The 25,628-nt window shown below is 44.5% G+C and overlaps 1 long non-coding RNA gene across 1 annotated transcript in view; it reads right to left on the bottom strand.

Annotated features, from left to right (window-relative positions):
* Window positions 1–1,978: 1,978 nt before the first annotated feature.
* LOC136114592 (uncharacterized) overlaps window positions 1,979–25,628 on the bottom strand; it is a 91,580-nt gene continuing 67,930 nt past the window's right edge. The window contains exon 3 of the long non-coding RNA XR_010653098.2: window positions 1,979–4,435. This is a non-coding gene — a long non-coding RNA (uncharacterized lncRNA). The remainder of the gene's footprint in view (window positions 4,436–25,628) is intronic.

Here is a 25,628-nt window from a genome sequence, read left to right as displayed (position 1 = left end):
TTTCCAAAACCACCTCATAAACACCTGGGCCAAAGAACATGGCATATCACATCCCCTATCCTGCACCAGCCTCCAAGAAAACTGAACGGTACAATGAACTGTTAAAGACTACACTAAGAGCAATGGCTGGTGAAACCTTCAGAAATTGGGATTAAAATTTAACAAAAGCCACCTGGTTTGTCAACACTAGGGGATCTACCAACTGAGTTGGCCCTGCCCAATCAAAGCTTCCACATACTATAGAAGGGGATAAAGTCCATGTAGTGCACAAGAAGAATGTGTCTGAGTTACTCTTGCTTCAGGCAAAGGCAAATCCATCTGTGGGATTGCCTTTGCTCAGTGACCTGGGTGCACTTAGCAGGTAATGCTGAAGGATGGAGGAGTCTGATGCGTACCTCAAAGGGATTTGATTCAAGGTAAGAATACTCCATGATGTGAACTGTACAATGTTAATTGCTACTGGTAATTGCTACTTAACAATATATGCCATACTAACAGTATTCATTAAGTACCTTTCAAGTTAATGAAGAATTAACTTCAACAAAACTGAAGAAAGTGCAGCCATGATGGAACCAGAGCTGCTTTCAACAACTGGCATTCAGCCATCTCCTCGAGGTCAATATCTTTAACCTGCAGACTGTGGGCACGAACAGTGCCAGATACACCAGCTATGAGTTCTGGATGCAGCATGCAGCAATGCAACACTCCAACATGACACACCATCTTTCTTGCCCTGGGAGGCCATTTTGACAGACAGAACTCAAAGTCATGGACTAAATGGACTCTGAACATTTTAGAGGGATGAGATGGTGCCATGGACTAAGGGAATAATATTTGTGTGCATATATATACCAATAGGAAATGTGGTAGCAATTAAATGTATTGGTAAGTGTAAGACCTGAGCATGACATACATAGTATGGAATAAGGGGTGGAATGTCCTGGGTTGGCTGAGATAGGGTCAGTTTCCACAGGAGACTGGGGGGAGGACACAGCCAGGACAGCTGAACCAAACTAGCTAAAGGGATATTTGATACCACATATGTTCATGCTCAGTTGTAAAACTGGGGGCTGGCTGGGCAGGAAGCTCTCTTTGTCAATGCTGGGGAATCTGGCAGTCCAGAACACTCTTTGTTCTCTCTGGACCACGTGGTTTGGTGATATTGTGTTTCAAGTGTGAGCTGCTGTCCGGGGGGAGGTTTCAGCATGAGTTGTGGTCAGGAGTTCACAATCGCTGCTCAGGTGAATCATTGCTTGGAAAGGTGGACTGCACATCAGTATTGCCATGTGGTAAGAGATTGTGCTGTGTGTCCCTCACTTTGCATATCCTTTCATTATTACAATTTTATTTGGTTTGTTTGTTTGTTTTGTTGTGGGGTGGTTTTTTTGGGGGGAGGGGTCTGTTTGTTGGGGTTTTTTTGGGTTGTGTGGGTTGTTGGTTTTTTGGGGGGTTTTGTGTTTGTTTTTTCCCCCCTACTGTTCCTTTAAACTGTTCTTCTCCCAACCCATAAATCCCACCAGGGACAGGGGAGAGGTCAGGGAGCTGCATCTGGTTTTAGTTTCCGGCTAGGGGGTGCTGGGGCTAAACTACGACATATGTTTATTATCTACCTAATTTAGCTAGGTATATCCAACCATGAATAAGTTGTGCAATGAAATTCCAATGCAGACAATGCTACTTTGATCCTCTGCAAAATACAAAACCCTGCCACTTCCCTTTCTGAAATAACAAAGTAGAAAGGCTTACATTAAGGAACCTGTGATACATTTTCAATAAAATAAAGATTTTGAGTTATACTTTTGGAACACCCACTATATATTTTCTACCAAACTTCGACCAAACATAGTCACAGCAGTTGACCATTCAATTGCCAAGGCTTCCCAGAGGAATGGGATTTTACTGAACTCACATTTGCTAAACTGTCTACTTTGAGCGGCGGAGGAACACGCAGGTAGACTCAATATGAGTGATAAAGCATAGTTCGATTTATTAGCCCAAACAGCATATACAGTTCACAATAATTATGCATACCTGTCACCTACTAATTGGCTTAAGCTCTAATAGTCACATTTGCATGGTCCTCCTACTTGCAGTTGCTAGCTATGCTTATTCTACGTTCTTGTGCTGTTGAAAGCTGTTTGTGAGACTCTGCCAAGGTCGCAGTGACCTTACTGATTTTACTGAAACAGTCAGCGGCTCCCACCACAGCCTAGTCTTGCTACTTATGCTAAGGCCTTCAGAACAGGCTCTGCTTGTACAACTGCTCTGCAGACCCATGTCCCTTATTTTTAAGCCATTCTCCAACAATTCCCCCTTTTTCTTTTTGTACGAGTAGAGCCTGATTCGCTATTCGCTCAAACATTCTTTTAAAGCAAGAGAGAGCACAGCTTAGATACAATAACCCTATAGCTACTATAACTAAGATAAGCAACACACTTGGTAAAAAGCTCTTAAACCACCCTTCTAATCCTAGCCAATTTGTTAACCCCTCCAAGCCGAAAAGCCCTATATCTTCTTTAATCTTCTGGGTGTGGTCCATAAGTTGCTGAATTTCCTTATGGATTGACTTCCATTTATCTTCCAGGTCTGTGAGCACCTATAACACTGAATTAGGATCCATGGTTTACATCTGAAACAGTCCTCACAACTTATCTCCCTCCTGTCCATCTGCATCCATTAAATCTCTATTGTCTTTATTCAACCATGGCTTGACCCATTTCGTGGGAATCCACTTCAATCCTTGGCCTGTAATGACACAAACATAAACTTTTCCCCAGGTTATCAATTGATGTGGTCTTTTCCATTGACAAGTGATTTGACCATAACTAATGTAGCTTCTTTCTGACTTAGCATGGTTTTGGGTCATAATTGCAAAGTATTTCATCACATACAATGCTTGTGACAATTGGTTTTGTGGTGTTTCCCCTACTTCCCCCACCCTTTTTTTTTAAACCAACAAACAAACAAACAAACAAACAAACAAAAGTTTGGAATCAGATGCATGTGTTGGATCTTGACTATGTACTCAAAATCACAAATCAAATTTAGAGGTTCCTCCTTAAAAAGCTCTAAGTAATTTAAAGCTGCACCAAGTTCTGCTAATTGGGTTGAACCTTCAATAATTTTTACAGAATGATGCCAATCGTTATCTTCACACCAGACCACTAGAGCTTTATGAGACTTCCCAGAACCATCAACAAAAACTGTGCAAGTATGTAGAATCAGACCAAATACAAGTATGGTCTATGACCTGATGTTAAAGACTTGCAGGTTCTGCAGCAATTTACATTTAGGCATGACAAAAGCTGTGTTGTTAAGAAAACCAGCTAGTGTAATTTACAAAGACATAGATTACAAATAAAAATAAAAATCAGAATTAAATTTCACAACTGGTACATATATGACAAAAGGATCATGGCCTATTAAGACTTAAATTCATTCCCTGCATTTTCTTGATCAGAGTGACAATTGGTATATAACAGTCGGTATATCAATCTGCTAGCAATCTCAGCATACTGTCCCACAATAGCCACAGGTTATTTCATAGACAAATCTGCAAGTCCAATTGAATGCAGTCAGCCTGTAAGGTTGTCATAAATTTATTCCTCAAAGTTTCAAACTCCATTTTGGCTGTCATATTTATTGGATATTGATTTCCCTTACCGGATCGAAGTCCTGTTTCAGATCTATCAGTGTAGTATTTGCTTTATCGAAACATTGGCTGTTAACAGTAGTGGAAATACAGCATTCGAAATTTCCTTGGAGATTTCTCACTTGCATGAGCAGATCTGCACCATCCAAGCACCTTCTTGTAGGACATGCAACTAAACAGAATTCTCAGAAAACGTTATTTGAGCTTACAATTTACTTAACAAATCTTGACCCAAGAGAGGTATAGGACTTTCTGGCAACTACAAGAATTCATGTATTAAAACTTTGTTCCAGATTTGGCATTCTATTGGTCTCAAAAAACAGCCTTTCTTTCGTTCTCTCCCATGACCTCAAAAACTAGCATGGTGAATTTACTAAGAAGTCTCTTACAACTAGTTACCACAGAATAAGTCTATTAAAAAAAAATTTGGTTTAATTTCCCAGCTTCATTAGAACTATGGACTCACTGGTAATGCCTTTAAATTTCACCCTCAGACTCCTTGATGCAGTATTACAGTTCTCTAGCAGTAACATTGCTGGGAGGAGGGAAATAAAACCTCCCTCTCGCCCCGATCTGGGATGGCAGAATCTTCAGCCCAGCATGAAAACAAATCAGTTCGAACTCCACATCAAACCAACCTGGCTGCACTCCACACCCAAATCAGTACCAGTCTGACTCAGAGAAGCACTGAGCACTCTGACCTCCCCAAAGCTGACCAGTGTGAAAAGACTGACTTCAGCAAGGAGGTAAAATGATGAGCTCTCTTCCCAGATGTGTCAAAACCTAGGAAACAAGACAGAAGCAAAAAGAAACATCACCAACAACCCCTGATTCAAAGCTGAGAAGCAACACAGTGCCACAACAAGGATGGATGACAATACTCCAGAAAAAAAAGACAGAGCGAGGGGAGTAAAGCCCCCCTTTCTCCGCTTAGCAGCGGGAAAACAGGTTTTTCCTTTTTTTTTTCTTCTCTCTCTTCTTGCTGCAGTTCAGATGTACCAAGACCACACAGCTGGCATAATCACTGGTACGAAGTGGGAGGTTCTGGCACTCTGGCAATCTCCTTGGTTACAATGAGCTGAGTTTTATACACAACTCCAATCAGCTCAACAGTTGTTACATTCATCAGTCCCATTTACCTTTTACAATTTACAGATGTCAAAACACAGTATATTAAGCATCAATGCATTATTCCATTTTCCTAGATTCCAAATCAGTTCATATTCTAGCAACTTTTAAATACAACCTCATACAATAGCAAGTTCACATCCATCATAGCATTTTTTCTCTCTCTCTCTTTTTTTTTTTTTTTTTGCAAAGCAGATTTAACAATTTAAATTCTTTTCTGGTCTCAAAATTACTAGCTAACAATATAAGCAATTACTCTAATGCGCAAGGATGTATCCTAAGGGGGACCAAGGTGGAATTTTAGCAGTGAAATTTTAGCAGTGGAACCGGTTCCCATTTTGTAAATATCTCCCCAAACAAAATTCTTTTGATACCAAATATAAATATGCAAATTAAAATACTGAGCTCAGATATGAAAACCAAATACCAAGTTCAATTATGCAGATAGATCACAGTTACACTAATTTAAGACAACCTCTCAGTTTTTGCATTGCACCTTTGAACTGCTTACTGCTCAGCCAGGCAGAGGTACTGCTGGGTCTCCCTGACAAAACAGGTCAGTGTGCACTGGAGCCCAACCGGCACCCGTCCCCCTGCCACCGCAGCAAGCTGGACCGGGCAAGGTTTTTATTAGTGTCTCATCTGGTGCACTACAACTGTTATCCCAAACCCAGGATTCTTTACATGGTGTGCATACAAAAGAGCCAAATCCAGCACATCGAGATGAGACACAGCCTATCACAGAGTTGCACAAGTCTGGATATTGGAATAAAGCTAGCATGCTAGAAAGAAAAATAACAGCTACTACACACAAAAATTTTACCATCACATTCACGCAGTAAAGAGCTAAATTACTCATGATTGAGTCAGCTGATCGGAGCCAGCGCAGCGAGAGCCAGAGCCGGCGAGGTTCAGTCGACTACGAGGTTTAGCCGAGATTAGAAAGCCCAGAGGGAAACGTACAGGGACAGCGTGACTCCCGGCAGTCCTGATCCCCCCGAAGCCCCGGTAGCCATTGCGAGAGAGCGGCTGACGTAGCGGGGGGCGTTCCCAGGGTGGCGGCGGGAGGTTTAAAAGCGGCTGAAACTCGCGACTAGCATTGAGTCAGCTGATCGGAGCCAGCGCAGCGAGAGCCAGAGCCGGCGAAGCTCAGTCGACTACGAGGTTTAGCCGAGATTAGAAAGCCCAGAGGGAAACGTACAGGGACAGCGTGACTCCAGGCGGTCCTGATCCCCCCGAAGCCCCGGCAGCCATTGCGAGAGAGCGGCTGACGTGGCGGGGGGCGTTCCCACGGTGACGGCGACCACACCTCCTCTTCTTGCCTTAAAAAAACCTTTGGGAGGGCAGAGACTAGTCGCTGCTCACCAGGTGCAGAGAGGAGCAACTAGCTAGCGCAGCGGGTGTGGTAACTAGCGCAGCGGGTGTGGTAACTAGCGCAGCGGGGTGCAGAGAGCACTTGTTGTTTGTCATTCCCACCGACTTATTGAGAGCGTCCCAGACCGCTGACGACCATGGTCGTCTCCAGAAGGAGAGCATGTCTCAAAAAGACTGTGGCAACGCAGACTGAGGTTCTGTCCCAAACGGTGGCTGTTCAGGTCTCCGGCTGCAAGGAGTGCCAGAGCCTGCTGCTGCCGGAGGAGGGAGGCCAGCACTCTACTTGTGTGAGGTGTGAGCAGGTGCAAGATCTGCTCGACATGGTTGTGAAGCTTAAGGAGGAGGTTGAGACGCTGAGGTCCATCAGGGAGTGTGAAAGGGAGATCGACTGGTGGAGTAACACCCTTACGTGCCGGTCGGAAAGGCCCCAGGGAGGTACCCCCGAAAAGGAGATGGACCTCCTGCCCTCCTGGACAGAGGCGGAGGTCCTGAGACAGCCCCACCCTTGTCGCTGTCGGGCAGAGGTAAATGACCTAAAAGAAGATGAGGGTTGGAAGCTTATTCCAGTTCGGCATCACGGGCAGCCCCCCTCCCTGCCTGATTTGCCTCCCCAGGTGCCCCTCCGTAATAGGTTTGAGGCCCTGGATCTTGAAGAAGAGGTAGGTGAGGAGGTGGTGCCAAGCCTGCCTACAAGATCACATAGGAAGAGGTGGTTGACTACACAACTTAAGACTGCTTCTGATAAGAAAGATAGAAGGGTGATTGTAATAGGAAATTCCCTTCTGAAAGGAACAGAGGGCCCAATATGCAGGGTTGACCCTCATCTTAGGGAAGTCTGTAGTCTACCTGGAGCCCGGATCAAGGATATTGCTAGAGAGCTCCCCAGACTGGTGCACCCGACAGACTACTACCCGCTGCTGGTTTTCCAGACAGATGGGGAGGAAGTTGCTTCCCGTAGTCTGAGGGGAATGAAGAATGACTTCAAGGTCTTGGGAAGGATGGTGAAAGATTCAGGGGCTCAAGTGATCTTCTCTTCACTCCTTCCCTCTTCAAGTGACGATGTGGGGTGGAATGGGAAAATTCAGTCTCTAAATGGTTGGCTCCAAGACTGGTGCTACAGGCAGGGCTTTGGTTTTTTTTGATAATGGCTGGTTTTATAAGACTCCAGTCTGGACAGTGTTATGCGGGAAAGGCTTATCTCGCAGAGGCGAAAGGATGCTGGGGCAGGAATTAGCTGGGCTCATTTGGAGAGCTTTAAACTAGGCTCGAAGGGGGATGGGGTTGTAGTTGGGCTTGCCCCAGTGGGGCAGCATTCTAAAACAGATGAGGACCGGGTGGCCTCCTGTGCCCCTAGGGAGAAATTGGTGTGCTCTGTTCGCTCCCTGAAATGCCTGTACACCAATGCGCGCATCATGGGGAATAAGCAGGAGGAGTTAGAATCCTATGTTCGGTCAGGAGATTATGATCTGGTGGCAATTACAGAAACATGGTGGGACAGTTCACATGACTGGAATGTGGTCATGGATGGCTACGCCCTTTTCAGGAAAGACAGGCCAGCCAGGCGTGGTGGTGGAGTTGCTCTCTATGTGAGAGAGCAACTGCAATGTACTAAATTCTGCCCAGGAGCGGATGAGGAACGAGTCGAGAGTGTATGGGTCAGGATCAAGGGACAGGCTGGCAGGGGTGATACTGTTGTAGGTGTCTATTACAGGCCACCAGATCAGACTGAGGAAGTTGATGAGGCCTGCTATGCGCAGCTGAGAGTGGCCTCACAGTCACAGGCCCTGGTTGTTGTGGGGGATTTTAACTTCCCTAATGGTTGCTGGAAGGACCATTCAGCCAGCCAGCCACAGTCCAGGAGGTTCCTCCAGTGCATTGATGATAACTTCCTCATGCAGATGGTGGAGGAGCCCACCAGGAGAGGTGCACTGCTGGATCTCATCCTCACTAACAAAGAGGGTCTGGTCGAAGCAGTAAAGGTCGAGGGCTACCTGGGTTGCAGTGACCACGAGATGGTGGAGTTCAGCATCTCGTGTGGCAGGAACAGAATAGCAAGTAGAATTGGAACCCTGGACTTCGGCAGGACTAATTTCGGCCTTTTCAAGCAATTGCTGGGGGAAATCCCATGGGCAAGACTGCTTGAAGGAAAAGGGGCCCAAGAGAGCTGGATTGCATTCAGAGATTGCTTCTTCCATGCTCAGGATCAGAGCATCCCCACATGTAGGAAGTCAAGGAAGGGAGCCAGAAGGCCTGCGTGGTTGAATAGGGATCTGTTGGGTATGCTCAAGCAGAAGAGGCGAGTTTACAGGTCATGGAAGCAGGGACTGGCCACTTGGGAGGAATATAAGGCTGCTGTTAGAGGATGCAGGAAGGCAGCTAGGGTAGCCAAGGCCTCCTTAGAATTACAGCTGGCGAGAGGGGTCAAGGACAGCAAGAAGAACTTTTTCAAATACATAGCAGATAAAACTAATACCAGAGGCAATGTAGGCCCACTTATGAATGAGGTGGGTGCCCTGGTGGCAGAAGATACAGAGAAGGCAGAATTGCTGAATGCCTTCTTTGTCTCTGTCTACTCCGCTGGAGGCTGTCCTGGGGAACCCTGTACCCCTGAGACCCTGGATGAAGCCAGGTTAATGGAGGAGTTTGCTTTAGTCGATGAGGACTGGGTTAGGGAGCAATTAAATAGTCTGGACATCCATAAATCCATGGGTCCAGATGGGATGCATCCGCGGGTGCTGAGGGAGCTGGCTGAAGTCATTGCTAGACCGCTCTCCATCATTTTTGCCAAGTCTTGGGAAACGGGAGAGCTGCCCGAGGATTGGAGGAAAGCAAATGTCACTCCAGTCTTTAAAAAGGGCAAGAAGGAGGACCCGGGTAATTATAGACCGGTCAGCCTCACCTCTGTCCCTGGGAAAGTAATGGAACAGCTTATCCTTGGTGTCATCTCAGGGCACATAAGGGATAAGAGGGGCATTAGGGGCAGTCAGCATGGCTTTACCAAGGGTAAGTCATGCTTGACCAACCTCATATCCTTTTATGAGAATGTAACAAGGTGGATGGATGATGGCAGAGCGGTGGATGTGGTCTACCTTGACTTCAGTAAAGCCTTTGACACAGTTCCTCACAGCTAAATTGAGGAGGTGTGGTCTAGACAATAGAGTAGTGAGGTGGGTTGCAAACTGGCTTAAAGAGAGAAGCCAGAGAGTGGTGGTCAATGGTGCGGAGTCCAGTTGGAGGCCAGTATCTAGTGGAGTGCCTCAGGGGTCAGTACTGGGGCCAATATTATTCAATATATTCATTAATGATTTAGACGAGGGAATTGAGTGTACTATCAGCAAGTTTGCTGATGACACTAAGCTGGGAGGAGTGGCTGACACGCCAGAAAGCTGTACTGCCATCCAGCGGGACCTGGACAGGCTGGAGAATTGGGCGGGGGATAACCTGATGGAATTTAACAAGGGAAAGTGTAGAGTCCTGCATCTGGGCAGGAACAATCCCGAGTTCCAGTATAGGTTGGGGAATGACCTATTAGAGAGCAGTGTAGGGGAAAGGGACCTGGGGGTCCTGGTGGACAACAGGATGACCATGAGCCAGCACTGTGCCCTTGTGGCCAGGAAGGCTAATGGCATCCTTGGGTGTATTACAAGGGGGGTGGTCAGTAGATCGAGAGAGGTCCTCCTTCCCCTCTACTCTGCCCTGGTGAGACCCCATCTGGAATATTGTGTCCAGTTCTGGGCCCCTCAGTTCAAGAAGGACAGGGAACTGCTGGAGAGGGTCCAGCGTAGGGCAACAAAGATGATTAAAGGAGTGGAGTATCTCCCTTATGAAGAAAGGCTGAGGGAGCTGGGGCTCTTTAGTTTGGAGAAGAGGAGACTGAGGGGTGACCTTATTAATGTTTATAAATATATAAAGGGTGAGTGCCATGAGAATGGAGCCAGGCTCTTCTCAGTGGCAAACAATGATAGGACAAGGAGTAATGGGATCAAGCTGGAACACAAGAGGTTCCACTTAAATTTGAGAAAGAACTTCTTCTCAGTGAGGGTAACAGAGCACTGGAACAGGCTACCCAGGGAGGTTGTGGAGTCTCCTTCCCTGGAGACATTCAAAGCCCGCCTGGACACATTCCTGTGCGACCTCACCTAGGCATTCCTGCTCCAGCAGGGGGATTGGACTAGATGATCTTTTGAGGTCCCTTCCAATCCCAAACATACTGTGATACTGTGATGATCTTCTGTATTATCACAAAATGCACTTTTTGAGTCAACGGATTCTCCTGATTTAACAGACTGAGAACTTATCATACCATATAACAAAGACCTACCAAAATGGCAACATGCTTAAACAGATACCCACAAAGAAAACAGGTTAATAAGGAAAGCATCTTGCAGGCTTTAACAAGTTTTCTGACCTGTGTGTTATCAGTTAACTCTCTCTCAGCTTGTTGAAGTTCAAATCGCCCTGCCTGTAAAACTGTCTGAAATGATTTAATGATTTCTTGTCCGAGTGCTTTCCTATGTTTTAAAACACCTCCCAATACCGATTTTTTAGGAACACAACTGAAAACAGTCATTCCTGACCCCATATTGCAAGTAAAAACCTTGAGAAGAGCTGGGGGGGAGAGCACAGGGCTGCTTGCAGCGTGAGTGGGGAGAAGGTTTTACGACGCACTTAAAAATAACTAGTAAAACAATTAACTCACGTTCCTGACAAGCTGCTTGATTTGCAGAGAGACAGTACACAGGAGCACATAATATGTACTGTAAAACTCGCAAATAACGTGCTGATAGCAAACATTAGCATTCTCTACTGCTAATTTCAACATTAGTGCTTCCTTAACTTCTAAGTTTTCAACCTGCTTATTGATGGTCTCTTGAAGATGGTCAATAAATTGCATGTAGTTCTCATTGGGACCCTGATTAATAATTGCAAACAATTTGGCTGCTTTGTTGGTTTCAGGCACCTCTCTCATAGCTTAGTATTGCTGACTGTTGGATTCACTCACTAATAGCTGATCTAATCTGTCACACAGTTCTTTTGTCCAGTTCTTATCCAGTGACTCCTACTGCTCTCTCGTGGAAGTTGGAGGGTTAAAAGATGCTAAAGGCAGATACAAATTGGTAAAAGGACTGATAGTACACTTGTTTACGACCTTGGCGTTCTCAGCGTTCACAGTTTCCTTGGGCAAGTTGTCTGACTCCAATCCTCTGGACTTGTTCTCGCCAGGGTTTGGCAATGCTACAGGAGGCCACCCACTCGGCATTTTTCCTCCCCTCACCCTGGACTGCTGAGCTATCGGGGGTGCTGAAAGCACAGCAGGGGATGGAGTAGGGAGGGTATCAAAGACACGAATCAGGTAAACTTCACTGCGACTTTGAGGATTCTTATCAGGCCGCAACGCTACAAAAACTCCAGCAGCAGCAGACCGTTCAGCCTTAAAATCTTTTATAAGCTTCCATGTAGTTACTAATGATTTAGTTTCTTTATCATCTCCATTGCTGACCTTATTTCATAATTTCTGCCCTTTATCATCCCAAAGTTAACGTTTAAAAGCCTTCTCGGTTTCTCCCAAATTAACAGTCTATGAATGTTACTTGCTTCCCATTCAAGTCCCCCCACAGAGAGAATACGTAGGAGGAGCCCAACCGCGGCCTGTTCTTCAGAAAACACGTTTCGCTCCATAACTTCACTCTTCCTAACGTAACTAACCCCGATAGCTGCTTGATAGAATCTACACTCAGCTTTTCTAAAAAGCTCTGTAATAAATTTAGGGCTACCTCAAAATCCATGTCGCCGGCCGGCGCTTCAACCTTTCCCGTTATCCTTATTGTCCTCATTAGCCTTATTGTCCTTATTATCCTTATTGTCCTCGTTATCCTTGTTATCCTTATTATCCTCGTTAACCTTGTGGTAGCCTTTCCAGTAGCCCCTGCAGATGGCAGACCCCTCTCGGATGGTCCGGGCTTTTGAAACGACACACCGCATCGAACAGCGTTCAGTCGATCTTTGCCCTCCAGTTCGCTGCTAACCAGTGCTTTTCTGCATCTGCCGCTCTGACTGGAAACTTCACCTCCCCATCTGGGCGCCACTTTCGGGCGGCGGTGGAACACGCAGGTCGACTCAATATGAGTGATAAAGCATAGTTCGATTTATTAGCCCAAACAGCATATGCAGTTCACGATAATTATGCATACCTGTCACCTACTAATTGGCTTAAGCTCTAATAGTCACATTTGCATGGTCCTCCTACTTGCAGTTGCTAGCTATGCTTATTCTACATTCTTGTGCTGTTGAAAGCTGTTTGTGAGACTCTGCCAAGGTCGCAGTGACCTTGCTGATTTTACTGAAACAGTCTTGCTACTTATGCTAAGGCCTTCAGAACAGGCTCTGCTCGTACAACTGCTCTGCAGACCCATGTCCCTTATTTTTAAGCCATTCTCCAACAGTCTACAAATAGAATTAGATGACTGGTAATCAGTTTTAACAGCTTGAAAACTTTACAAACATTATGTGCTGTAAGTAGCATAAGAGGCAATGGGAACAAGAGGTACTTCCAGAGGTACAGCTATATCTCTTATAATTAAGACAATGAATTTATACAAGAGTTTACTGAGGATGAGCACTCTTGCACAGTCCTACCTAAAGGACCGATCCAATCATTTCCATAAGCTTTACAGCAGTGCCAAAGTCAATACAGAGTTCACAGATATACCAATGCTATAGAAAACTGATAAGCAAATTCGGAAGAAAATCATACAGAGCCAGTCAAGTGACTCCAGAGACAAACAAAACTTGTGTTATAGATTTTCCTTTTTTTTTTTTTAATTTTTATTTTGAAACATTCTTTGCCATATGAAGCACATTGAAATATGGGAATGAAAACTGCTCTTGTACAATATACTTTACATCACAGAATCATAGAATAGTTTGAGTTGGAAGGGACCTTTAAAGGTCATCTAGTCCAACCCCCCTGCAATAAGCAGGGACATCTTCAACTAGATCAGGTTGCTCAGAGCCCCATCCAACCTGACCTTCATTGTTTCCAGGGATGGGGCATCTACCATCTCTCTGGGCAACCTGTGCCAGTGTTTTACCACCCTCACTGTAAAAAATGCCTTCCTCATGTCTAGCCTGAATCTCCCCTCAATAGTTTGAAACTATTACTCATTTTCTTATCGTAACAGGCCCTGTTAAAAAGGCTGTCTCCATCTTTATTACAGGCCACTTTTAAGTACTGAAAGGCTGCAATAAAGTGACCCCAGAGCCCTCTCCAGGCTGAACAACCCCACCTTTCTCAGCCTGTCCTCATAGGAGAGGTGTTCCAACCCTCTGATAATTTTTGTGGCCCATCTCTGGACCCTCTCCAACAGGTCCATGTCTTTCCTGTAATGATGGCTCCAGAGCTGGACCTGTACTCCAGGTGGGTCTCACCAGAGCAAAGGGGCAGAATCACCTCCCTCAACTGCTGGCCACACTCCTTTTGATGCAGCCCAAGATAAAATTGTCCTTCTGGGCTGCAAGCACACATTGCCAGCTCATGTCCAGCTTTTCATCCACCAGTACCCCCAAGTCCTTCCCTGCAGGGCTGCTCTCAATACCTTCAACCCCCATACTGTATTGATGCCAGGGGGTTGCCCTGACCCAGGTGCAGGACTTGCACTTGGCCTTGTTGAACCTCAGTAGATTTGCATGGGCCCACTTCTTGAGCTTGTCCAGGTCCCTCTGGATGGCATCCCATCCCTCAGGCATGTCAGCTGCACCTCTCAGTTTGGTGTCATCCACAAACTTGCTGAGGGTGCACTTGATCCCACTGTCTATGTCATAGATGAAGATATTAAATAGTACTGGTCCCAGTACGGACCCCTGAGGGACACCACTTGTCACCAGTGTCCATCCAGACACTGAGCCATTGACCACTACCCTCTGGATGCAACCATCCAGCCAGTTCATCATCCACTGAACAGTACACCTATCAAATCCATATATCTCCAATTTGGAGACAAGGATGTTGTGGGGGACTGTGTCAAAGGCTTTACAGAAGTCCAGACAGATGACATCTGTGGCTCTTTCCTTGTCCACTGATGCAGTCACTCCATCACAGAAAGGCACTAGGTTGATCAGACAGGACTTGCCTTTGGTGAAGCCATGCTGGTTGTCTCAAATGACCTCCCTGTTCTCCATGTGCTTTAGCATTGTGACAACCTTGAAGCACCCCCCCCCTCCATCTTTAGCAGAACAAAGGACCATGTTATGCCTTAAACATATACATTTTGTTACTTTGGGAGGATTAGGTAGATGGCTGTGGAGGCAGGCATCTCATCTTTCCCAAGGTTTTGTGTTCAGTTGTGGTGTCAGACACCTTAATCAGTGAAGGCCCCATGGCCTAATTGGGATGACAATTGGAATGACAGAGGTGAACCACCTGTCAGAAGACCAATTATCAGAAGAAACCAGGAACCAACAGCTACTCCTGACAGGCAAAACAACTCACTTCTGGTCAGTACCGTGAACTTTTCCCTAGTTTGAAGACCCCAGACCCATTTCCGGAAGAGTCTTCCCAATTAGCATGAAGAGCAAACAACAGGAGGAGATTAACCGCCCACATGTGAATGAACTGAGTTATAAAATGACCTCGTGCATGGCATCAGGCGTGGTGTGTATATGCTGTGCAGCGTGACTTGAAGTCTTCATTGCGACCACCCTCCCTCCATAGGACATCATCGCTGGACTGATAACCTGTGGAGTGGTGATATCTTACTCTCTTTTATATCTTAGTTTTCCTTCTCTCTCTTTTCTTTTTTCTTGAACATACAAGGGTAATATCATCGTAAGTTCTGCTGCTAAAGTCTTGTTAAGTTTTACATTATAGTTACTAATCATTGCCAATCCACTGTTTTTAGAAGGACTTTTGCTGTCAATGTATTGATAAGTTTTGTTATATTATACTTTTGCCAAGTCACTAATCGCTGTAATTTGTATTCCTCCAAGTGCTTTTAGTAAATTCATAGTTGAATTGGACCTCTGGAGTGATTGTCTGTCATTCACTTTGCATTACCATGTAGAAATACCCGAGTTAAATCACACCTGATCTCACCTGTTGAGTCTAGGCGCGTGTCGCATTCAGAGTTAACTCATCCCTCATCCCATCTGCTGGGATGGGACAAGCATAGCTTCTAGAAGGATCTGTTCCATGATCTTCCCAGGCACAGAGGTGAGGCCAACTGGTCGGTAGTTCCCAGGGTCCTCCTTTCTACCCTTTTTAAAAATGGGTGCAGTGTTTCCCTTTTTCCAGTCACCAGGGACTTTACCTGACTGCCATTACTTCTCAAATATCATGGAGAGAGGCTTGGCAACTACATTAGCCATTTCCTTCAAGACTCTGGGATGCACCTCATCAGGTCCCATGGACTTACGTATGTTCAGGTTCCTCAAGTGGTCACAAACCTGATCTTCTCTTGCAGTGAGAGGGACATTGTTCCCCAGTCCCTGTCTTGCAGTTCATCCACTCAAAAGTTGTGGGAAGAGAGCTTGCTAGTGAAGAATGAGGCAAAGAAGTTGTTAAGTACCTCAGCCTTCTCCTTGTCCATTTTTACTAGTTTGTCAGTCTTGCACATCGAGGGGTACGCTTTCTTTGACCTTCCTTTTCTGGTTGACATACCTGTAAAAGCCCTTCTTGTTATTCTTCACTAATGAATCCTAGCTTTAATGAGAAATTACTATAATTCAAATTCATTCTCTTAAACAATTTGTTGTTCCTCACCCTCTATGAATTCACCATGTCATTTTAAACTAATGAACATCAGTGTAATACATACTACATCTTTCTAACATCAAAACCGCTTGCCTCCTAAAATAATAATTAGAAAGAAATTGAATTATAGAGAAATGACATTTTCCTTGATTTGTTTTAAAAATAAAAAGCAGATCTTGCAGGGCACTGGATCCACTACTGAGTAAGTATGAAATGAAACTAATTTCATTTGTTGTACTATATTTACTTTATTAGATTAGGAAAGAAGTGAAAATGCAGCAGCGTACTGTAAATGTGCCTAATAAAGACAATGTATTTCCAGTGAGCTATATTTGTTTTTAATCAAAATATTTGTGTAAGCAGAAACTACAGTCTAAATCTAAAGCTCAAAAGAAAAAAAAAAAGGGCACAGCTCATTCAGGCAACTATTTAATCTAGGAGTCTATTCTTCTTTTCAGCATCATGCAATCCCACCATTGACCCTGATCAATCTTACACTGTCAGAAAAATAGAATTCTGAGTCAAAGTTTGTTTGCCTCTCCTTTTACAGCATCTTCTTTCAAATCCACAGGCATAAGTGAACCTCCTCCTTTCCTTAAAAAAACTGAAAATAACATACCAGTCCCTCTTTTATAGAAGACGACAGGGGAAGAGAGGGGCAAGGAGAGGGTATGCTTTAACCTATAGAATGTGTGGGGCTGAAAAAGATATGGAGAGTGACTTGAACTGTGAATGCTTAGCAACTACATTTCTGAACTGAACTGCCCCTAAAACAAGTAGAAGCCCCGACATCCATTTCCATAGGGGAAGAACTGCTTCCATGTGGTTAAAAAACTTCATACAGTATCAGGGAAGTAGAGGTTTCAATAAGTAATCATCCAGTATGAGAGATGAAAGTGAACTGGCTCTTTGCTATATGATCCATTAAGGGATCTAAGCATGTAGAGAAAAAAAAGGAAAAAAAAATAGTTTGCCCAAATCAGTACGCCCTCAAATCATACTTAATTTAAATAGACAAAAGAGATCAAGGAGTTCAGCTCTAGGCCTAAGTGAAAGTAATGCAAGCTGTTTTATTAACAAACAGATAAAACCATATGGAAATGGCCTGATGAGTCAGTACGACTCAGCAGCTGAAGGAGATCTCCACAGCTTTCATATGATGAGTGCCTGAGACAACAAAGTTTACAGCTGAAGCTGCCGGCAGCAGTGAGCAGCTCTCTGGAGCTGGCGGTGGGAAGCATTAAACAGGGTGTAACAGAAACAGAGGCACTTGGCACTTCACACAGGTCACTGGCAGTTTAAGTGATCACTTCCACACACACACCTAGGAGCAGGCAGGCATGATGGCCAGCAGAGGAATCCTGATAGCCAGGTCTGACCAAGGGAGCCATCAGTCCCATAGGCTGGGGCTGACAACCAGTATGGAGAGTCAACAGGAGAGGCCCCCCACAGCACCCTACAAACTAAGAGGTTACTGACAGGGTGCATGAGACATATTATGGGGTGCTGGGGAAGAGCGCTTCGGAACTGCCTGGGAATTATGATGGGTTGCTTAAGGGAAGAACCAAAGGTTGGGAAATGTGGTTTGAGGGGAACAAACCAGAGGTACAGGGGGATAAAAGAGGCCGGTGCTGTGTCAACACGTCAGTACGCTTGTCTGGCCATGCCTTGTGCCCATTCGGTGCAGGCTGGCCTGTCATAAGCACCAAGATGGACTAGCTAGTGAGTAGGGTAGAAGGCTGGGGTGTCTAAATATGTATATATACAGCCCCCCCCATATTGTGCCTACTGGGAAAACATGTTCAAGCTTGCTACCAGGTGGGCTTGGGGACATGGAGCTGTGGCAGCCTTACCTCTGGCAGACTACCAGGGTCAGCAACTCCTAGCAGATACCATCTTTGCACAGGATTTACATAAATAATTATGAACTCCTCATTTCATATCCAAACAGGAAGAACCAAAAAAACAATTAAAGTATGATTAAGGATATCCTAACTATAATCCTCACAGTTCATAAACTTACAAAGACCAGTTATCATGGAAAAATATACAAAGCTTTCCAGATGGTTTACCTGTGCAAACTTGAAATCTGAGAGTAAATACTAACAAATCTAATAAAAAATGTAATGATGTAGAAACTGTAATAAAAGATCAACACTTCTACTGCGGGAAAATATTAACTCAAAAGTCACATTATCTTGCCAGAAAACAAGTCTGAGGTGATAAATATCAGTTTGTGGTTGCAGATTCAGAGCTTTACATTCAGCAGAGCCATAGGCATCTTTGAACAGCTGAGACTGATAAAAACATGGCCCAGTGAAAACAAATGAGGATGAGTTCTGACTTTCTGCACCTGGAAACTTATAAACTCCTTTACATGGCTTTGAGCCTTATGTTTCCTGTCCCCTTTCTGCAAAATGCTATGAAAAGCCTATGTTTATTACACATTGTATTGAAGTCTTACACTCCAAAATAAAATATGAAAAAATACAAGAAATGTAATTAAATATAACAAGGGAAAATGTAGAGTATTGCATCTGGGTAGGAACAACCCCAGGTTCCAGTATAAGTTGGGGAATGACCTATTAGAGAGCAGTGTAGGGGAAAGGGACCTGGGGGTCCTGGTGGACAGCAGCATGACCATGAGCCAGCACTGGGCCCTTGTGGCCAGGAAGGCCAATGGCATCCTGGGGTGTATTAGAAGGGGGGTGGTTAGTAGGTCCAGAGAGGTTCTCCTTCCCCTCTACTCTGCCCTGGTGAGACCACATCTGGAATATTGTGTCCAGTTCTGGGCCCCTCAGTTTAAGGACAGGGAACTGCTGGAGAGGGTCCAGCGTAGGGCAACAAAGATGATTAAGGGAGTGGAGCATCTCCCGTGTGAGGAACGGCTGAGGGAGCTGGGGCTCTTTAGTTTGGAGGAGACTGAGGGGTGACCTTATGAATGTTTACAAATATATAAAGGGTGAGTGTCACAAGGATGTAGCCAGGCTCTTCTCGGTGACAACCAATGATAGTAACAGAAACAACTTTACAAGATGTTTCCTTCCATGTTCCCTTATGGAACAGGACAGAATGGGCCTTTGCTGGCTCTACCCTGGATATCGCTGGATCTGTTACAGTTGGATCAACATTAAGATAGCAACCAGCCCTGTAACCATAGAATTCTTGTATTCAGTAACCAAACTCTATTCTTAAAGTTGACATAGGTTTATGGTATATTCTTATAAGGCAGGTAACTGTAACCGAGCCTTATTCTTAAGGTGGACATAGATTTACAATATATTCTTTTAAAGTTGGTACCTTAGAAAATAACTGATAAACATAGCATCTTTTAGATAGGAAGTTTGTGTTAGAATAGGTGTGGAATATGCTAATGGTTGTCAGGGGTTGTAATGAATATGTATGTAACTAACTTGTATAATAAGGTGTAGTCTGAATCAACTGTTCGAAGCCAGCTTTGGGTGCGAACCCCTTTTTTCCCAGCGCTGAAATAAAGCACCGCATATAACTATGCCCTACCAACAGTAGGACAAGGGGTAATGGGTTCAAACTGGAACACAAGAGATTCCACTTAAATTTGAAAAGAAACTTCTTCTCAGTGAGTGTAACAGAACACTGGAACAGGCTGCCCAGGGAGGTTGTGGAGTCTCCTACTCTGGAGACATTCAAAACCCCCCTGGACGCCTTCCTGTGTAACCTCATCTAGGTGTTCCTGCTCTGGCAGGGGGATTGGACTAGATGATCTTTTGAGGTCCCTTCCAATCCCTAACATTCTGTGATTCTGTGATCAAGTAAATTAGCAGCCAAATTCTTAGATGGTAAACAGCAGCCTCCCCCAATCCCAGTTGATAATTTCCTCAAACCAAGAGGCCAGCTCACAAATCAGTTCTCACTTCACTTTTCACCTGTGACAGAAGACTTCTCAAAAACTGCATGCAAAGCTGTGTATCGTAGTTTAGCCCCAGCCAGCATCTAAAACCACGTGCCACTCACTCACCCCTCCCCCGTCCTTGGTGAGATGAGGAGAATCAGAAAACAAAGGCAGAACTCGTGGGTTGGGATAAGAACAGTTTAACGGAACAGCGAAGAAAACACGAACAAACATTAACAACAAGAACGAAAGTACCTACTAAGCAATGGACACACACTGCAAGTAGCAGTCCACCACATGGCAACCCCCTCCCTCCCCTCCAAAGCGGGGGCTCCGAGCAGCAGCTCACACCAAGTTCTCCCGTTGCCCCCGCCGCCGCTTGTGCCGAAATCACCCCCACCCCAAACCGCGGCTCGCACCCGAAATACAAAAGCACCAAACTGCATGGTCGAGAGGGAATCGAGTGCATCCCAGACTGCCCTGGTCCTGACCACCAGAGCGCGAGAGAGCGACTACACCCCCTGACCTGTCCCCCTTGTAACTAAGCATGAACTTATAACCTTACATGGCATCGAATACCCTCCTTTGGCTGGGTCTGGGTGCCGGCAGTGTAGAAATTAATCCTATCTTGACCGATCCAGTGACGCGCAGAAACAACTTTACAACCTATAAAGTCATAAAACTTTACAACTCACAAGGTTATAAAGCAGGTATGTTTATTTCGACGTCGGGCACAAGGCGGATCGTTCCACCATTCATGCGCAACTTCTAACAATATGAGGTGTGTTTAAATACAGTAAGGTGTTACATATTCATAATGACCCCAGGAACGCCTATACGTATTCATAACCTTTCCCCACTAATCATTTCCATAGTCCCCTCCTTGACCCCACCCTGTTGCGCCTGCGCAGTGCCATCTGGTGGTCTTGAGGAGGAGTCTTTGGATGAAGGCTCCTTCAGCTCCGTCACAGTGAACTTTTTACCTTTGGCTCATTATGTTGAACTGACTGGAACCCAAGCTGTCAAGTCGATTGAAACCAGACTGGCACCCCCTTTTGCTGTAAATCTTCGTTATCTTGTTTCCTCAAGTTTACAGCTAGGTGCAGTAAAACTTCTTATCTTGGCATTCGATGGGGTTCTGTTTTTCTTAACATAAGTTTACATAAAGCTCTAAACTAAGCACTTATTGTGTGGCTAAGCCTTAAAGTGTTAGTTCATTAGTAGGCACCCATTTTATGTTTAGTTAAACCTTAAAATGTTAGTTCCCTCTATCACCAGCACACTGTGATATGTCAAAGCTTCCACATGCATAACATCCCTGGCCGCATGCAACAGAGTTGGCAAGTGAGCCCTGTCCTGGCAGCCCCATCATGCCACTGCAGGGTGGGCTGAGGCAGCGTTTGCAAAAGGGCCTGGGACAATCAATCTCTGACAAGTTTCTGCCCCAGTTTCTTCCAAACACCGAGACTCAGCCCAGCAGCCTGGAACAGCCCTCAAGTCAGCCATGTCATACAACTGCCAAAGTGGGAGCCACATCTGAGCTGTGTGTGAATTCTGGGCAGCTCAAGCTGGTCACTACTTGCTGTGACTTCCCAGCAGTTTCAAATAAAAGAAGATCTGTGTAAGGGGATGCAAGCAGGATCCGACCTTTTGACTGGTAAATCAATTGACATACAGTTTGAAGATCAACATTTCTCTAATGTTTGTCGCAAAGTAAAAATATCTTTGCTTGATGACTCATTTTCCCACTAAAGAATGTCTGTGGGTGGAAGAACAGAGCTGAAGTAATTCTTTATTTTTTTCCTCCAGTCACTCTTGTAGCTGTTCTAAACTCCAGCATGAAATAGAAATGAAGCACTTGAAAGTTGTTTCCAGCAAGTGAACTGAACAATACTATTTTGTTACCTCTTTTGTCATCATTTTTATCTAGATGCATATTATATTCAAATAATTTCAGCACTGTTATGCTCGCCCTCAGAATATGACCTTCCAAACAGAGAGGCAGAAGTGGGGTTTTTATTGCATCCATCAAATGGATGTTGCATTTTTTGCAAAAACTTCTTTGCTATTAGTGTTGTGAGTCCAGTCATTCTTTAGTTAAGTTAGGGATTAATGAATTTAATGAGAATATATTTATCCCATAGGATTAGACTCCAAACAATAGCCTCTCGGAGTAAGGAGTGCCTCAGGAAACCTCTGCAACATCACTGGATTCTGAAACTCTACAGAGCTTGGCAAGGGCTTTCTGCCTCCTGTTCCAGCACCCTCCTACTACACTACAAGTGAAGATGATAACATAATCCCTTTTGTTATAGATGACAAAAGATGTGGGATATTAACACCTGGAATCAGGAGAAGTGGGTGATCCCAGCATCCTCATAGGGAAGAAACAATTTTCATACACTCAGAAGCTGGGCAGAAAACAGCCTACAGATTCTGGAACCAGTGTGCCCAAACCAGAAACAGCAAGAAGTGTGGGAAGATTTATCATAAAAGGAGATTTCCTCACCTCCTTCTCCTTCCCTTGAGCAAGCTGACTCACAGTTCCTCAGTAGCACAGACACAGAGTCTTTCCCAGTAATGGCAAAGCATATATACTGGAATAGCTGTAATGGAATTCCAGTGGGTCAAAAGGGGATGACAGAAAAAGTGGGGTTTTTTGAAAGGTAGGAAGATAGGAAGAGTTAGTTTCAAGAGGGATCAGAAAGCTCTCATGCTGGTTTGACTGAAAGCGAGTTAATTCTCTTCATGCAATTAGAAACCTTTCTTTTTTGTAGCTAGCATGGTTGTTGTTTGGATTTAGTTTGAGAACAACAAGATAACACCCCTGGACAGAGTTACTGTTTTTCTTCAAGTGACTTTCCAGTGGTTTTGAGTTGGAACAAAGAGAATGTAAGAGCTTGCCGTTACCTTAGTTGTTGTCTGGGAGCCAAGGACTTTTCTGAGCTCTCTGCCCAGACATGTGAGGCAGCTAGGAAGAGGGGCATAGATGGGGCAGACCTTGACTGACATCCAGACTGATCAATAAGAATATTCCATGCCATTAGCATCACGCTTCATATTTAATGAGAGTTGGGTTTTTCTGGCTAGTCGACAGAGACCGAGACCCATTCTGGTTTCTGTTCTGTTTTGGTTGAGTTTCGTTCAGGAGTTCTTTTAGTTTGGCCGTTTGCCATCCTGCTGTTTTGCAGTAGGCCTCTGGGCCTTTCTGACTTCTTCCCTCTTCCCCTGCTATCATCTGTTCAGGACCAGGGTGCTCTCTTCCCAGGACTGGCTACTTGGCACAAACGAAGTTCGTGAGGAATTGCATTGAGTATCTTTTACTTTATATTCTATTTTCCGTTTTATATATATTATAATTACTAGTGGTATATTAGTATTTTTTTTTTATTCTGTTCAGCTGTGTTTATCTCAATCCACAAGTTGCCCTTTCAATTCTCTCCCCCATTTGGGTTGGGAGTAGGGGGAGTGAGTGAGTGGCTATCACGGTTTTGAATTGCTAGCTCAGGTTAAACCACATCATCTCATCAAGTGGTAAGCAGCAGCAGGTACCTCTTGTCCTCCAGTATCTCTTTCCTCCAGCAGAGAGATGGGGACTCCAGCTAACACTTTGTCTGCAACCCAAAGAGCCACTCTGCCTCCCATGCACTGAGCATTCATTCTGCCCTTACCCTTGTGTACCCCCCTGCCTGCTGCAGAGGGGAGAGGCTGAGGCTGGCCAAGCGGGAGGCCAATACACTTTGTTCCTTTTCACCATGGAAGAAGAAAGCATTTAAAAGAATAAACTTTTCTGCTTGGAAAAGGAAACAGAGGAACTCTCTCTGTACAGGAGGTGATCAAAATGCAGATTGCCGCAACAAGTCCTACACTTTGTACATAAAGATAACTCAAGAGTTGCTTTAGCTTAAGAGGGAAGGCATTTATGGTCATTTTCAGTGACATACGAATATATATTAATTTAAATGGAGTTCTCTCTTGTTATTTTGAGACCATTTTCTCAAATGCTTTACTGTATTGCTGTGACAGATGCACTCGACCCCTCTGGCAACCAAACCAGCAGCAGTTTGGTGCAGACTCCAAAGGAGGTAAAGGCCTGAGCTGTAGCCAGGCCAAGAACTCCTTTTAGGAAACCCACAAGGAAGCAGAAGGGCACACTGAACACCAATAAGTTCTGGGTACAAAGAGTCTTGTGCATACCTTTGCCACTGTATGTAATTTGACTATGAGCCAACCACTTTATTCCATAAATATGACAGTCTGGATGAGCCTACTTTGAGCTCTCCCTGCTACATAAGCGTGGCTCTAAGACAATGATCTTTCACTACTCACAGATCACTGGATGAGCCCAATTTAAATTTTATATTAATCATTTAGCACACCTCAATGAGGATCAGAGCTTTCGATATGACAGTTGATGGTTCTTTAGCACCCATTGTGGCTGTCCTCACATATGCACCAGGGTTAGATGCCAACTGTCAAGTCCCCCCCACCCTGGGGCATGGTGACTCCTCACTTACACCTCCCCCCCTCCCCTTGGCTGAGGGAGCAGGAATAGCAGGAACCCAGTCAAAAGACTCAGGCCGAGTCCTCAGCCAACAAGGTGCCCCAGGCCCAGATAAGCTTCTGAACCATGCTTGTAATTACCCCAGCCATGTCCAACCAGACTATAAAATGGGGCCCGTCAAAGACCCCCCCTTGAGTGGTCTTCTTGGAGCAGCACAACTGTGAATGGAGCCTTCCCCTTAGATCAGGGATACCATCTAAGGAGACTTCCTAGGATTGAGAGCCCTCACCTTCTCCTTGGTGAGTGATTATTTCTTCTGGACATATCCTTGAGTGAGCCCTTGCCCCCTGCCCCTGGGCAAGTGATTATTTCTTCTGAGTACCCTTGAGTGGCTTCTCTTTTGAGAGAGTGCATGCATGCTGTGGATCATCATTCTCATGTGCTCATATGGTAATAATATCCCCAACTGGTATATCGAACTTCTGTTTATTAAATGTTGCTGGAGTGCTAAATGATTTTGGATTACCCTGTCCCATACTTGAATTGGTTTCTGTCATTTGGTTTCGGTCTGTCATTTGATTTAGGTTCTGAATTAAAGTTGATTTAAGCTTACATTTGCCTAGAGTCATTTTGGGATGCCTCTATGATAGACCCAAAGGTGGGTAACACCAAATGGATTCAATAATATTTGTATGATGTGATGATGAAAAAAAAAAAAAAAGAAAACAACAGAGGCTCAAACACTACCAAACTGCAAAACAGTGCATCAAAAGAGACACTAAGGTTTTCTTTTCACTGGATTTCCAATTCAGTTATGATTCTCTTGAAACCTGCTGACACAGTCAAAGAACTAACAACTGTTGTATATGGATGGTTATTTCTCTTGGTGAACCTTTTCACTTCTGAAATCTTGACACATGCAGGTGCTATGCCAGGAAAATCTAGTAAAGAGAAGCTGCCAAATTCATCTGTACTGTGATTAAGTTACAAAAGACATATCCATCATTAACCAATTGACATGATAAATGCTTTCTGACCACCTGCAAAATGAGGGGATATTTTTCAAGTTTTAGATCCTTCTGCATGACAAGAGGGAGACAGAAGATTAAGTGATACATTGTTTAGAAGCAGAGTGCTTAGTTTATATTTAACTAATAATTAATTGATGTATTGTAAGTAAGAAACTAAACAATTATAACTAACATCATCAATTATTTCTTAGTATAGATGTATTGTATGTCAAAATTTTCAAAAATTGTAATAATTATGTGAATATAAGCAATGCAAGAGCATCCAGTCTTTGGAGCACTTATGGAGGATGATCGCCAGTGTTCCCCTGTGCTATCAGAAA

This window comes from Patagioenas fasciata, chromosome W (assembly GCF_037038585.1).
Source record: "Patagioenas fasciata isolate bPatFas1 chromosome W, bPatFas1.hap1, whole genome shotgun sequence".
NCBI lineage: Eukaryota > Metazoa > Chordata > Aves > Columbiformes > Columbidae > Patagioenas > Patagioenas fasciata.
The sequence above is the reverse complement of the archived record's forward strand: the minus strand, read 5'-3'. Positions and strand labels throughout refer to the sequence as shown.